Source organism: Adiantum capillus-veneris, chromosome 25 (assembly GCF_014529385.1).
Source record: "Adiantum capillus-veneris isolate H3 chromosome 25, ASM1452938v2, whole genome shotgun sequence".
Classification (NCBI taxonomy): domain Eukaryota; kingdom Viridiplantae; phylum Streptophyta; class Polypodiopsida; order Polypodiales; family Pteridaceae; genus Adiantum; species Adiantum capillus-veneris.
The window spans coordinates 1,150,819-1,166,672 of record NC_140955.1 but is presented as its reverse complement, the minus strand read 5'-3'; positions in this window follow the sequence as shown (position 1 = coordinate 1,166,672).

Genomic DNA, 15,854 nt, shown 5'->3' with positions numbered 1-15,854 from the left:
CAAAGGTTTTATCTAATTGTGGGTCTACTTTTTACCTCTGTCTCGCAAGTTGGGGTACATGGATCGTGATCCATGTTCAAAAACATTTTCAAACAGTGATTAGATCATTGTTAACTTGTCAAATTGATGATTTAAAACTTTTGATTTTGCACGTTTGCATGCCGTCGTAATGCCAAAATTTTCCTAAAATTGAATGTGCAAACGAGCTTTTGAGAAAATAGTTTTGCAGAACAAATTTTTGGATTTGGAGGTGGGGGACATAGATCACGATCCATGTTCCACTACCTTTTGCAACTGTGATTACTTGGGTACATTTTGTCATATGTGAGGATTTCAATTGTGAAATGTTTTTTGTTTTTGACTTCATTTGGTGCCCCAATGGACGTCTAATAGTTTGCAAAATTCTTGCATTTGATTTGATTGGTGTAGTTGATGTGATGCTTTTTGTGCAATTTTGACCATACACAATTGATCTTGCATAGCCTATAGGGAAGGCTCATATTTGTGGAATCTATTGGTGTAAACGGGTCTCAAGTGTCCGTAGCAAGTAGAAATCTGGCAAGCAGCTCTAGGTCACCTACTCTCTCTCTCTCTCTCTCTCTCTCTCTCTCTCTCTCTCTCAAACTCTGACAAAGTGCAAATGAGCTCTCATCTGTCCAATTTCACATGTGCCCTACTTACCCCGAGTGCTGAGTGTATACTTACCTTGTTTACTCACATTTTTCATAGCATACCCTGTGGCTCAAACAACTCATCATTTGGATGCCTGGTCATGAATTGCTCTTGATTTTGCAGTTTTGATCCCCGAATTTTGAATTTGCCAAATCTTTTCAAACTTGGCATGCTTGGCTCTGTTTATTAAATTTTGATCCTTATTAGGTTAAAAAAAGAAAAAATAAATAAAAATTATTATTATTTGATAAAATTTTTCCTTACACTCATATGTACATATTCTCACTCTAAGCATCATGTGCGTCAAAATTTGTTCTTATGGCTCACTATTATTCCCGATAAGTGTTAAATTCTACTAAAAAGCATTAAATAAGAAAAAAAAATTAAGTGACAAAACACACTATATACACGATATCCCAACATTTTGTAGCTTTAGGTCTTGCAATAAGTTGTTCAAGTTACTATTACTTCCCCCTTCCCATTGTGAGTCGTCCCGACGAAGGTTTGTACAATGTGCATGGGCGTGGACATCGTGTCTATGCAAGGCCGTGGAATGTGGCCCTATCATGATTATGGAAGAGATGCAATGGGTAACAATATGCTATGTAGCATGCGAGTACTAAATTGAGTGTTCATTAGTTTTTATTGGCGAAGCTCCATTGAAACTGTGTTTTTCAAACAAAAGCTTTTGAAGTTGGTACGCCCTTTCTTTGATGGTTGTTTTTGTGACTACTGCGGGTGGGTTGGAGATTTGACTTGGCTTAGCTTTAGGTACCCACTGCAAAGGCTGTGGTCATGGTGGTTGTTTTAGTCTCCATTTCCAAGTTGGAAATTGGTGGTATCTTGAAGTTTAACTTTGGAAACCATTTATATTTGGGTTGATTTAATGTAGAGTTGATCCATTGTGTGGATTTCTTCTGCAGGTATAACCAATTTGAGGAGTTGTGTTACCTCTTGAGTTTGGTTGCGCTAAAGTGGAAGGCTGATTTGAATTGATTGCCTTGGGTGGCCATATCTTCCTCTGTTTGGTTGCCCTTATTGATTTCTTGACATAAACTTATTGAACTTGTTTCCCATGCATTTTGTATAGATGACTTGGGTGTGATTGTTGTAAGCTGTGGTTCTGGTTTTGCTAGCTAGACATTCCAAATTTGATCTTTTTGTGCCAAGGGAGTGACATACGATGTGTCTTTAATGTTGAACTTGAGAGTATCATCCTACCAATTTGGAATTGCGTTGTATGTTTGCATCCACAAGACTCCTTAGATAATTGCTTGGTTAAGGTTAGTGTCCGTCATTATGTCAAATTGATGTGGACATTTATTGACGTAAATGTTGATTGATACATTGGCCCAGCAGTGAACATGGTGCCCTTGTTGGCTTCTTTGAGCTTGATATTTCTTAGCATTAAGATCTCAATTGACATCTTTAGGTACGTCAATACCTCATGGTATTCACTCGTGTACTAGTATCCACAAGTGCTCTTTCTGTTGAGACATTTGCAAGTTGGATATTGATTTCTATGTCTATACCTCCAAGCCAATTTGGGTCGATCTAGATTGGTTTGATAGCAGGAGATGGGATTTCCAGTTGTTGGATTGGAGCTGTGTTTTGTTGTTCTTTGCGCTTCAAATTTTGCAACTTAGCTTCCTCCTTGGCATAGACTTGGATAGCTAGAGCTTTTTGCTTCCGTTCCTTTGCTTGATGAATCTTGTCTAGCATGTTAATAGTGAGAGGTAAATGTTATTTTTTGGATTTGCAATCATTGATCCAATTAGGCATCTCCTCTCCCTCTAATGTCGCAAGTTTTATGGGTCCACTAGGTGATATTTCATTGACCACAAATGGGCCATTACCTCGCTTTTTCAACTTTTTGGAGTGTTGTCTCAAGGTATAAACTAATATATAGTTGCCATTTTGGGGCTCCTTACTGGTCATGTTGTTAGAGTGCAAACAACAAGAAAAATGAGAGCCTCTATCGCCTTGCACGAGTCACGCCGTCGGAAGGAAAAACTATTGCATGGCCGAAATCACCTGTAATAAACACCTATAGAGATTTATGAAAAACCCTTCAAGCATAGAACACACTTGAAATGAGGAGAAACAAAGGACATCCTGATGAAGCTCCTCTCGTGGAGATGTCCGTAGAGTATCCATAGACAAAAACAGATGAAGGATGAAAGAGTTATGGCCGCTCGAACATAGGGGTGTACTCTTTCTTGCTCAAAAAATGAGCTCTCTGGTAGTTGTGCAGGTGTGGCAGCTATTAAAATGGGGGCTTTATTATCGTTTATCCCCAATATTTTTCTCTCTCTTCTTAGCCGACAAGGCTCTCTCTCAAGGAATGGGGTTGGGGCAAGTGGCCGGGGACCAAAAGTTTGACCGGGTGCCTGGGCAAGTGGTGTGAATAGGTTGGAAAATGCACCATCTCTCTCCCCTAGCCTCCACGAGCCCACCAAGCCAAGCTTGCATCAAGTGATACACCTAAAGGGCACTCCCCCTTTAGGCTATATACCCTCCACCTTCCACTTTTCCCTTCTCATGTGGGATTATCCCCATGACACCTAGCAACCTCCTCAAGCTTCCCAACTCCCTCATGCCCAAAAATTTCCAGATTTTCCCCAAAACATGCGAGCTTCTTGGACAACTTCCCCCAAGCATAAATTGTTGTTTCGGTCATCAAATGACACACCATAACACATGGTTCAAAACCCATAATCTCATATACATCTAGAATTCTTAAACATCGGCATTTTTAATTCCAATTGTCAAGTTGGCCCAGTTGCCCTGGTCGCATGCACCCACAATCACCTTCTAAGTTGAGACCACCCACTTCGGATGCCCATAACTTATGATGCACATGTCCGATATCGAGCTATAAAGCACGGCTGAAAATGCTTATTAAAAACCATGTCTTAGAGACTTGAACAACTCAAAACTTCAGCACCCAAGCCTGGAAAATCACACCTTTGTACATGAATTTTTATAGGGCCACTTCCAAGACTTGCAGGGCTATGTACACATATATGCATGAGGCTAGTGGGCAAGATTTTTGGCACAACTTAGTGACTTTATGCTCATCCAAAAAATGCCTCACATAGCTTACCCCCCCCCCCCCCCCCCCCCCCCCCCCAGGCCTGCTTGATCTTCATGACAAGCAGAGGTTTCTAGGGTAAACAACTGTTGTAGCTCATTCCCAAAAACCTCATTTACATTCTCAGATGTTTCCACACTATCTTCCTCTATTGACAACATCTCATCTGTCACAATGGTCATCAAACGTACCAGATATTTCTTCAATCTATAACCATTAACATGATATTTATGATGTGCACCACTCAAATCTGCTAACTAATATGTGCCATTATCAAACTTCTTGACAACAGTAAAAGGACCTTCACATTTGATTTGAAACTTTTTTTGAAAGGTATTGTCCAACTTAGTGTTGTATCGCAACACCAAATCACCCTTTTCAATTCCCTTATCCTTCACGCATTCATTAGCTTTTAGATGAACCTTCTTTGATGCTTCTTCATAGTAGCTCAAAGCTAAAACTCTGTCCAATTGCAAACATTGTAGATCCAACAACCTTTTCTGCCAGGTATTTGTTTGCTCTTCATCTCCCAATGATAACAATTTGAGTGCAGGAATATCCACTTAATTGGCAATAAAGCTTCCTTGCCATAAACCAAGTGGTAAGAAGAAAATCATGTGCTCGTTTTGATAGCAGTTTTGTAGGCCCATAATGCACAAGGCAACTTCCACCGAAATCCCTTGTTATAAACACCTATAGAGATTTATTAAAAACCCTTTAAGCATAGAACACACTTGAAATTAGGAGAAACAAAGGACATCCTGATGAAGCTCGTCTCATGGAGATGTCCGTAGAGCATCCATAGACAAAAAACAGATGAAGGATGAAAGAGTTATGGCTGCTTGAACATAGGGGTGTACTCTTTCTTGCTCAAAAAATGAGCTCTCTAGTAGTTGTGCAGGTGTTGCAGCTATTAAATGTGGGCTTTATTATATTTTATCCCCAATATTTTTCTCTCTCTTCTTAGCCGACAAGGCTCTCTCTCAAGGCATGGGGTGGGGGCAAGTGGTCGGGGACCAAAAGTTTGACCAGGTGCCTGGGCAAGTGGTGTGAACAGGCTAGAAAATGCACCATCTCTCTCCCCTAGCCTCCACAATCCCACCAAGCCCACCAAGCCAAGCTTGCATCAAGTGATACACCTAAAGGGCACTTCCCCTTTAGGCTATATACCCGCCACCTTCCACTTTTCCCTTCTCATGTGGGATTATTCCCATGACACATGGAAACCTCCTCAAGCTTCCCAACTCCCTCATGCCCAAAAATTTCCAGATTCTCCCCAAAACATGTGACCTTCTTGGACAACTTCCCCCAAGCATAACTTGCTACTCCGGTCATCAAATGACACACCGTTACACATGGTTCGAAGCCCATTATCTTGGATACATCTAGAATTCTTAAACCTCAGCATTTCTAACTCCAATTGTCAAATTGGCCCAGCTGCCCTTGTCGCATGCACCCACAATCACCTTCTAAGTTGAGATTTCCCACTTCGGATGTCCATAACTCATGATGCACATGTCCAATTCAGGAGTGCTATAAAGCACGGCTGAAAATACTTATTAAAAACCATGTTTTGGATACTTTAACAACTTAAAACATCAGCACCCAAGCTTGGCAAAATCACACCTTTCTACATGAATTTTTACAGGGCCACTTCCAAGACTTGCAGGGCTATGTACACATATATACATGAGGCTAGTGGGCAAGCTTTTTGGCACAACTTAGTGACTTTATGCTCATCCAAAAAATGCTTGACAATGTGCTGGTCTTGAAACAGTTTCAATTGTCTTTTTTTGCGCATATATGGCCGCAACAACTTTGAGTTGCAATTCATCTAACCTAATTAGCTAGACTAATCTGTCCCACAATTCATATTCGTTCCATTCTACATTTTTGGCTATTCATAGTGTGGGATCCAAGAATTCTAAGGGCAATATGGTATTGATCCCAAACACCAAATTGAAACGTGTTGTACCAAGTTTTGTTTTGTATGCTACCCTATATGCCCAAAGAGCTGAATGTAAATTCTGGTCCCATCCTATTCTTGACTCGTCCACAATTTTGATGAGTACTGCATACACAATTTTGTTTGTGGTCTCCTCTTATCTGTTTGCTTGAGGGTGATATGATGTTGACTTTGAATGAAGCACCATGAACTCTCGCAATAGAAAATCAATCATGTCGTTTAGGAACTGATTCCCTCGGTCACTCATTATTTCAATCAAACACCCATATTTGGTGAAGATGTTCTCATATAAGAACTGCATTATCATTCTGGAATCATTTATTTGTGTGGCTTTGGATTCCATCCACTTGGTCAAATAATATGTGGCCACTATGATCTATGGGACATGCATCCTATAGGCAAGTGGTGAGACAGATCCAACAAAGTCTAATCCCATTTGGAGAAAGCCCTTGCTCCCATAATCGATCGTAATGGCATTTTGTCACATCTTATGGGTGTTTTGGTGCACTGGCAATCGTCACATCATTTCACATATTGCTCTACATCATCTCAATATTGAATAGATATGAGTCAGGCAGGTCATCATCTACTCCATGAGGTGCTTCTTCATCATGAGTCAATCAAGACAAATGATCCACCCTCTGATGTGTAGTTCCCTTCTTGACTAGTATAATGACCTCAAAATCAAGAAATATAGTAAACCATCGTAAAATTCATCGGGTATTGCATGCTTTATTCACTAAGTACAATAATGTTTGACAATCCACAAAAGTACAAATTTGTTGGCGAGAAGGTAATGTCTAAACTTTTTGATTGCATAGACCATCCCCAATCCTTCTCTTTTTGTGATCGTGTAATTTCTCTCCGTACTATTGAGTTGTTTGTTGGAGTAACAGATGGGAAAAATCCATATTGCTCTCTCCAAGTTGTGCTAGGTTGCGTCAGATTGCATATGCCAATTCATCTATGTGGACATGAAAGATCTTCTTCCAATCAAGAGCCTTCAAAGTTGGAGCAAAAATCAATCTCTACTTCAATTGTTGAAATTAGTCCATTTGAACTTTGTGATGAGAGCATAGAGAGGTTTTGCAATGACTGCATACATATAAATGGACCTTCAATAGTAGCCACAGTGACCCATAAAGTCTTGTACCTCTCTAACTTTTGTGGATTTTGGGAAAGAAATAATAACTTGTATCTTCTCTAGATTTGTGGGAATGCCATTTTTTAACGCAATGTACCTGCTTCGCTCACAACTCTCTCAATCACATGATTTGTGATAGGTAAGGAATAGTTGTCTCTTATGGAGGCAACATTTACCTGCTTGATATTTATACACACTCAAAATTTTCCATTGGCACTACCAAAATAGGTGACACCCAATCTATGTGTTTGATTTCATAGATAAACTATGTCTCTTTGAGTTTTTTAATCTCCTCTTTGATTTTCTTTATAAGTATAGGGATGATGTCTGCGCGACTCGGCGTCACTCTTAAGGGTATCGTATGGTGGGGGGCAGATACTTGGATCAACTTGTTTAAAGTCTTTATATGACCAAGCAAACACATCTCTATATTGTTTGAGACTACCTATTAGAATCTATTCTAATAGCTTAAAGTCTTTATATGACCAAGCAAACACATCTCTATGTTGCTTGAGAGTAGCTATTAGAAGTTATTCTTTCTCCTCAATGAGGTCTATGGCTATAAAAGCCAGTCTTGATTCTTTCCTTGGTTTAGGTAGATCAGTTCTCTTGGCATTCTCAAGCCCATTGTATGATGTATCTAGTTTCTTGAGTTCCCTCATTGGTTTACAATTTGTATGCCTTGGATGGTGTACCTTTTATAGTGAGAGGGTGCGTCAAATTTCTTCGTGCTAAATTCTTCCTCACTTTCCATGTCCATTGTCCAAACTTCTTTTAAGGTGTGTTCGAGCTTTTGCTATTCACATTTGCGTTCAGTGTTGGACATCTTTGTTGATGTTTCTACTGTATCTTTGTGTTTCCCTTTGCCTTTTTTCTTTGGATTTTCACTTATTGAAGCTGATTTCAATATTTTTTTGGTGATTTTGTCTTGGACACAGTCATCTACTCCCATGAGCATAAGACACTACGTTTTATTCATCAATTGAGGCATTGATTTCTCTTCTTTATTTCATTGTTTTCTTGTGTGTTTTGTTTGGTATTGTTGTTGTCTTATTTATTTTTTATTTTTGGAAAATCATAGAAGATTGCCTTGTGTTGTTTTTGTTTATCGCCGTTTTCAAAGCTACTAGATAGCTCGTCCTCAACATCATTTTCTAATTTTTCATTCTGCAAATCTTGAAACTTGTTGTCACTTCCATCGCTAATGTATGAAATGGAAACCTCATCCACTATTCGCTTACATCAACTCTCTTTTTAGTTTCCATTGTCTCACTTTTGATTTTTGGTTCCTCGATAGCAATCACTATCTGGAACAGAATTATGACAAAATCATCCCCATCGCAAAATTTTGTGGGTGTTAGTTGATTCACACACACATCTAGAGTCACCAATATCTAATTCCATCCAAAGGGTATCTTCTAGAAATGGCTCTCGCATGTAGATTTTATCCTCTACCAATCGCTCTAGGATGCAATCCTCTTTTCTTAGGATCCCACATTCAGACGCTCTGCACATCCAAACATGTGTTTGTTTGTCAACTAGGTAGGTAATAGTTTATCGGATCATGTAGTTACGTCAAAGTCTTCCACTGGGGTTTGATTAACGTCTCTATAACTATGGTCCTTTGTGATGACCCTCATTGTTACGCCCTTATGCTTCAAGTAGAGGTGATCATCGCCCCAATCTTGCACCATTTTGAGTTGATGCATGAATAGTGGCCCCAAAATAACGTCGAAGTTGTTGCTTTTCCCAAAGTCTACTTTGGCAAAAGTATGATCAGAATCAATTCCACAAGAAGATACAATTATTTGTTCAAGCATACCCAAAGGTCTCTTTACAAACCCGTCTGCTAGTTGCAATTTCATACGTGTTTTTTTGAGAGTCGATCTTTCCCGTTTCTCTCATATTTATATTGTAGCTATGGCTACACCAGCCCCACTATCAAGTATGGCTATTGTGTACTCTAGTGGTAAGGTGATGTTCTCTTCTTTCCCTTCACAATAGTCACCCACCTTGTTTACTGGAACAAATTTTACTTTTGATTTCTCTAGTTGAGTTTTATCCACGTTCTTATTTACAGGAACATTTGAGCCCATCCTTTCCAAGTTTTTGCCCATTTGACTCCATAAATGTAATATGATCTTTAAAAGTTCCGGGAGAGTAATGGTGCATCTTACAGGAGGTGACATCAATTCATGAAGGCTTTTTGTGTCCATTATCTGTGGAATTGGACTTTATTGAGATGGCACTATCTTCACCTCTAATTTTGTCTCGTATCCCCCTATAAAAGAAGGTAAAGTCTTTAATGTTCAAAGTTTACTCTCTGCTCATACTTTAGTCCCTGCATCTCCATATGATGATTGTCTATCCCTGTGATAAATCTCATGATCCATGTTGATTGTTTGGCCTAGTGCTGACTGTAAAGTAGCACTACCATATTTTTGGTTTCTAAGTGTTGGCCATGGTTCTTCTACTTTAGGGATAGGCTATGTCTCTTGAGACTTAGCCTCATCCGTTGTGTTGGCTACTATCCTTGTATCCAATGGTGTCTCGTTTCCAAATTCCATTGGTTTACTTATTTTGTTTTCTTTGTGCACGTTTTTGTCCTCCTTTTTAGGTATTAGTATGCCTTGTTTGGGAATATTCAAAGTTTCTAGCTGCATTAGAGCTTGGGCTACCTCTATGATCCATCTGTACATTCCCAATCATTTTGTCTCAACTTTTGGATGCAGATACATCAACCATCTTTGTTCTAATGTCTGGTTGGTTTTTAGTCTTGCCTCGTAGACTTGCATCATGGCATCTAAATGCTCATTACCTTTTTCTACTAAGACTAAACCACTCGATAAATTTTTTGAAACTTCTGCTCCCTCAACTTTTCCTTTGTTTTCTTGCTCATGCTTGAGTTGTTCCCTTGTTTGTTGAAGGTCAGCCTCTAGGACCATCTTTTTTCTTAGTCTCTTTGCTTTCATTTTGTTTCTTTTTGCTTTCCAAGAATTCTTTGAATCCTTATCGTTAAGCTTTCAAATTCTTTTTGTTTAGGAAGTTTTGGCTCGTCTACTACTCGCATGTTTTTTCAGCTTCTTCAGCTCAAGATCTAGTCACCACGTTAATAGGAATTGTCAGCTCTGACTCAAATCCACTTGAACAAGGAAAAACCCAATGACATTCATAGTAGTTTTTTCCTCGTTTTCTGGGTTCTTTAAGCAGTGTTGGATTAGGTGATCTTTCCCATAACCTTCACAAAACCCAAATATCTTTGTTCTCTTGCTCTTGTTTGGACAAACTCATGCCTAGTGGCTGCCTCCATATTCATAGCAAGGACCTTCCAATTGCGTTGCTGGTGGTGCCTCCATCGGTTGTCCTATCCTAGGATAATATCCTCTAGGTTTGTAGTTTTGGTTTGCTATGAACATGAGTGTGTTTTTGTCTATTGTGTATTGGTTTTTTGTTGTTTGGGCCACATATGAAGGTTTTGTACCCTCACTTGCACTTACCAAAAATGACAATCCTCATTGGTATAGGTGACTGCTTTAGGATCTCTCTCCCGTAAGTTTCCATTGGTTCTTCATAATAAGAAGTTTGTGGTCATATTTGTTGACTCATAAATGGTTCTATTGGATGCATATATCAAACAATGGCTCTATTTTCTTGAGATAAGGGTGGTTGTCGTCTCAACATAGATTGTGGTTTATCTTCTTGTAAAAATACTCATTCATATTGTAGTTCGCATATTTTTTGTTGGACTATGTACCACTTCAATGCTCTTGGTAAATTTACTTCCTATGGTGGTTGTTGTCGTAGGTTCAAATTTTGTCGATAAGCTGGATTCATCCTTTGGATCACTTTCTTGTGACCACTTGCTCTAGGCACTGTTGGGTGTTGTTTTTGTGTCTTTTGTCACCTCTTCATAAGTCTTGCAATTGTCAACTAGATACAATGCTTCTCTTGTGACCTGCTCAAATGTGATGCACACCTTTAAGTGCAAATCCTTCTTGCGAGTTTTGTTTCTCAAGCCCTCTATGAAGAAAACTGACAATCGTTCGTCTTGCAATAACTCTCGCACAAGACATCTCTCGATGTATTGCTTAAAGTGAAGCAAATCTTCCTTCACTTTTTTGTTCTCTGTTTGCTTAAAGGTATAAATGTGGGAAACTTTATTGTACTTGATATCTCTTTTAGAGAATTCCTCCGCAAACTCTCCTAAGAATTGCTCAATATTTGGAAAATCTCTGCTATTCAATGACTAGCACCAAGTCAATGTAGTTCCTTCCATTGTCAACCCAAATCTCTCGTACTATATGTGAAAATCCACGACTTTTTCAGCTCTTAAGACTTTCTTAAAAAATGAAACATGTGCGTAAGGATCCCCCATTCCATTGTACTTCTTTTGGCAACACATTTTGCCACCTGAGAAGGTCGCATCCTCCGAGTTTCAGCTACCATTATCATTACTCTAGGCTCTCCTAAAACAACATCTGTAGCTTCATATTCACCATTAGGAACTCTGATGGAAGTTCTCTAAGTTGCTCTCTCATCGGGTCATAAGTATCTAGCTTCGGTCCAAGTGTCTACAACCCTCATAGTGTGGGTAGTGTTTGGAGCATCACTGCCTTGATATATGGTCATCAAAACCCTTAAATTTAAGGATACCATCGGTCTAGATACAAAAAAATGTGACTGACTAAATGAATATTTCAGTAGTTCTCATAGGACTTGCTCTTGTAGTTTCTAGTCTTGTCTCAGAGACAGATAGTCTAGAGTGACATAGTAATTGATAAAGAGATCCTCAAAAGTACGTGATCTTTCCAACTCCTTGTGGTCTATGGTAGAGTACCTTCATCTATATTTATCAAGCATTATCACTTGGGTATCTCTACCTTCTTTGTATATAGAATTTTTGCTCCAATAATTCCCCCATGTTGGGCTCGTCACACTTATAATAGAGCATTTTCTCTCCATTATCGTACTTGTACAAACCCACATGTTTATTGTCTGTGTTGACTCAATTTTCCATATTCACTCACCTAAGCTTCACATTAGGTTTGTCCTGCTTTAGTTGCTTCTCTTCAGGCTCGACATCAACCTTATCCTTGGTGCCTATTAATCCCCACTTGCCCACAATATTGTCACAACTAATTGTACCTTCATCATCGAAATATCTATCACCACTATAGTCCACAGGAACTATGTCCTTGAACTTGCTAGGTCTTTCTTCTAGTTTCACTCAATAGAAATCCATACCGCCTTTGTAAATCTTTGCATCTTGTTCGTTTTCAAATTGAAATTTCAAGTGCATTAGTTTCATGGTTGGTGTTGGTTTGGATGGTCCTGCTCCCATGGTTGTTTCCCTTTTGAAACTCACACGCTTGAACCCTTCAACCATGTAGGTATAGGATCTCTCCCAAGAAGTATTAGAAAAATACTTTCCTCTATAATGGGTTCTAAGGTCGGCAAAGGTCCTTGGTTGACACTCTCTTTAGTTGAAATGTTACTAACCTGATCTCTTATAATAGGGTTTCTACTCTGATATAGTCTATCTAATCAAATAGGTTGATGGGAAACGTAAGCCTCAAGATTGTATCTAAAGATAAGAGTTGACCCTTTAGAAAAGAGAGAGTAATTTTAGGAAAGGAGGAGTAATTTTAGAAGAGAAAGAGTAGGAGGAGTACTTTTAGGAAAGAAAGAATATTTTTAGAAAAGAGAGAGGAGGAGTGTAGTTTAGAGCTCTTTTCTTGGAATCCAAGCTTTTTCTAAACTTAGAGATTTGAAATCGTGCATCAAAATCCGTGTCTTAAAAAAAAGAAGCCTATGAACGTGCGCGAACTTATCTCTCTTTGCTTCCCTCTACTCTTAGCTTGTGATTTTGGCCTTGAGAGCCTATACAAAGACCCCTCTCTCTTCACTTTCAAGAAAAACACACTCTCTCAGAAGCGGAAGCTCTCTTTACCTTCTCTCCCTCAAGCTCTTACCTTCAAGCCATCTCCATCTCCAAGTCTTTCTCTACCATCGTCGTGTTGCCCTTCGGATTCTTGAGTTCTCTTTCTCTCTTTCCATTTTCTCTACTTCATTATTAGGATAGCCTTGAAGCGGGTGACTCGAAGCTCGAAGGATGCTCATGTCGTTCCATCTCCAAGGAAGGAGAAAAAGAAGATATCATCTACTCCAATCATAACTCAAGTGGAGGTATCGACTCCAAAATAAGGTGAAATTGTCCAACCTCAATCACGGGAGGTAATTGAACATGCCGCTAATCCGGTAAGATAAATTTATAATTTTGTATTGCTATTCATGTTGACTCGGGAAGCTAAGCATAGGGATTCCATAAAACCATACAAGAAACGTGATTCTATCACAAGAGACAAGCATATGTTTTCATAGATTAGTGAAAGAACTGTTCGATAAATTCTCACTGTTTGTTAAATTGTTATTGCTTGATAAATTGACATTGTTTAATAAGTTGTTACTGGTTGATATGAAGAGTTGGTTGATTATGTTTGAAGAACCATTTAAAGAGAAGAAATGTTGAAAGAATATCTCTTGTTTCTCACGGGTAGCCAGATGATTCCGCGGTTAGCGGAGATTAAGCTGAGGTTATCAGCTCTCTTTTGTTTCTCGCGAGTAGCGGGATGCCTGGCGGTTAGCAAGATGCCTCCCGGTTAGTGGAATGCCTCACGATTAGCGAGATGGAAAGGTTGCACAATTTGCGGCTAGCGAATAAATCCTTTGCAAAGGCTCTACTGGTTAGACAGAAAAAGTCTGCAAGTAGCGACAACTCATGAAAATTTGGAAAGGTTATTTTTGTTGAATTATAGGGTTGTCTTCATTAGGCTTTGTTTGAATTGTTTTGGTATTGTTTAAAGGGCTATATAAAAGAACCTGTATTTGAATTTAATTAAGGAACAATGTTTGTATATGTAAAATAGTGTGGTAGTAATTAGAAAACAAGCTAAAAAGTGTGAGTGTGGGATCGAAAGTGGGGGCTGGATCAGGTTGTCAGTCAAGGATGGGTGGTCTCGATTAGTTGAGAAACTCTCCACTCCCTCTTCTTAAGAGAAGCAAAATTAGAGACTCGTTGTACCAAGAGTTGAGAAGTCCCAAATATACGTGCCCCTGAAAGCTATGGATCCAATTAGTCGGATACTTTTCACAAGATTACTAGTTAGTTTAGACTATATCTCATATCATATTCAAGGTTTATGAATGGTGGACATGCCTCTTAAACGTGGGAAAAAAGACATTTTTTATGGATTCTACATATATCACTGGGATTTCATCTCTATGTTATAGGAATTAACTTCCATTAGAATCCTTAATTTATTGACATGACCCTTGTAACCATGAACATGATGAATAAATGACTTCCTCTCTTCTGTTGCTCGTATCTCTAATTTGTGGAAACGGAGTAGGGTGTTGTCAACGAAAAAGGAGAATAAAGGGAGGCCATCTATCAAGTCACCCCAATCTTTCAGGGTTGGGGACCTCACAGATACATCAAATAAGGTAACAAGTCAAGGATTTGCAATAGTAATTTCTTGATATAAGTGAATAAAGACCATAAGTAATAGTTCCAGAGTCCGATTTCCAATCCGATCATTCCATTTGAACGCATTATGGCTTAACAAAATATGAATCTTAAATATTTGCAAGTGAATAAAATACTTTTATTGAAAAATGTTGGGTACATTACAGTATCCCACTCTAGCTCTTGTAATCTATCCCAAAAAAACACTTGGTAGCTATGAGTTCACAGCCGCTCTGTTAGTCACAATCTGAAGTGGACAAAATCTTGTCGCTTTTTTGTAAAAATTCTTATTCTGCTTGTAAAATCCATAAATCAACTTCAAATTCAATTTTGAAAAGACCATTATGCCTCTTGTTACTAGTTCTAGCTATGGTACAAGACTGAGCTCAATTTGTGACAAAGGAACATGGATCGTGATCCATGTGCCTTTGTGTTAGAACTTGTTGAAACTTGGTGCACAACTTGCCCTTAGTCTACTTATCTCAGCTATATGATTTTTGTTTGATTTGGATCAGTTTTAGTCACCCAAAGTCAAACCCTAGGTCTGCTTGGTGGTTTTTGGCCTTGAATTGATTTTGCCTACTTGTGACCTACTTTTTGAACTCTTTGGCTCTCTTGCTTTTGAAAGTTTTGTTTGTAATGTTATCTGCTACAAGTTAGTATGGTCTCCGTCCAAAAACTCATTAAAGATACACAGATTGCAATCCAAGTTTCATCAGATCTGGATCCCAAATTTGGCATACTGATTACTTGCAGTATTATCAATCTACTCCCAAAATTTGGTTTGGATTTAAATTTACAATTTTCTTCTATGGTTGGTGCCTTTTGGAAAAGTTGTTTCTAATGGTATCAGCTACCTACTACTCAAACCCGAGCCTTAGATGCTCAAAATGTACATGGATCGCGATCCATGTCTGGCATCATTTTGGCATGAAACTTGGTCAGCAGATTGCCTATACCCTGTAGAGGTCAATTCCCAAGCCCTTTTTTGAATTTGGATTTTTGAAAGTTGAAAAACCCCAAATTTTGGTCAATTTCTCAAGCTTTTGTAGGTTTTATCATATTTCTTGAAATTGAGTGTGTTTTCAATGTAAATTTCACTTCAAAGTTGTGTATTTAGTTGCTAGGAGTCACCCTTGAACCACTAGTATCAATATCTACTCAAACTGTCACAGAGGTACATGGATCGCGATCCATGTTCCTCCACCAGTTACTGTGAAACTTCCCAGTTTTTGTTTTATGGGTTTCATAATCTCTTTTTTGCACCAATTTTTGGGTTTTGATCAGCTTTAAAGCTCTAACGATCAAATTTCCCTTTAGAGTTATGGTCTCATATACCAAAATATGATTTCCAACAGTTTTTGTCGTAAACTTTTCAGCCCAATTTGATGGTAATGATTGCTACATTGGACGTCTACAACATAGATGTGTGGTACTAATATAATGTTAATAC